Source organism: Propithecus coquereli, unplaced genomic scaffold, assembly GCF_000956105.1.
Source record: "Propithecus coquereli isolate 6110/MARCELLA unplaced genomic scaffold, Pcoq_1.0 Scaffold42, whole genome shotgun sequence".
Classification (NCBI taxonomy): Eukaryota; Metazoa; Chordata; class Mammalia; order Primates; family Indriidae; genus Propithecus; species Propithecus coquereli.
Genome location: NW_012149952.1, coordinates 586,353 through 586,848, shown reverse-complemented (window position 1 = coordinate 586,848; position 496 = coordinate 586,353). Strand labels below are relative to the sequence as shown.

At 43.8% G+C, this 496-nt stretch overlaps 1 protein-coding gene across 1 annotated transcript in view; it reads right to left on the bottom strand.

The window, feature by feature from the left end:
- PRR19 (proline rich 19) overlaps window positions 1-496 on the bottom strand; it is a 3,569-nt gene that overhangs the window by 2,531 nt on the left and 542 nt on the right. The window lies entirely within an intron of this gene.

The following is a 496-nucleotide window of genomic DNA, read 5'->3' as shown; positions in this document are numbered from 1 at the left end:
GCACATAAAATGGCCTGAATATATTAAACAGGATTTACCTGTCTCAAAAAAAAAAAAAAAAAAAATTAGTACAGTGTGATGTAGAGCTAAGCTAGGTTGAAATGCCGAAACTGGTGCATATGAGCTGGGTGACCTTGGAAACATTTGTAATTGCTCAGAGACTCAGTTTCCTAATCTGTAAAATGGGGTTGGTAATAGTATCTCCCTCATACTGTTGCTAGAAGCATGAAATAAATCAACACATCTAACTCGAAACAGTGCCTAGTGAATGAATGAATGAAAGCTTTGTTTCTCCACTATGCTTTGCTTCAGCAACTGCCTCTGTAACTCTACAACTTATCGGTCTACACTTGTCCCCTGAGGCTTTAACATCAAGCCTGGCGAGGTGGCTCATGCCTGCCATCCTAACAATTTGGAAGGCTGAGGTGGGAGGATGGCTTGAGCCCAGGCGCTGGAGGCTGCAGTGAGCTATGATGGGCCACTGCACTCCAGCCTG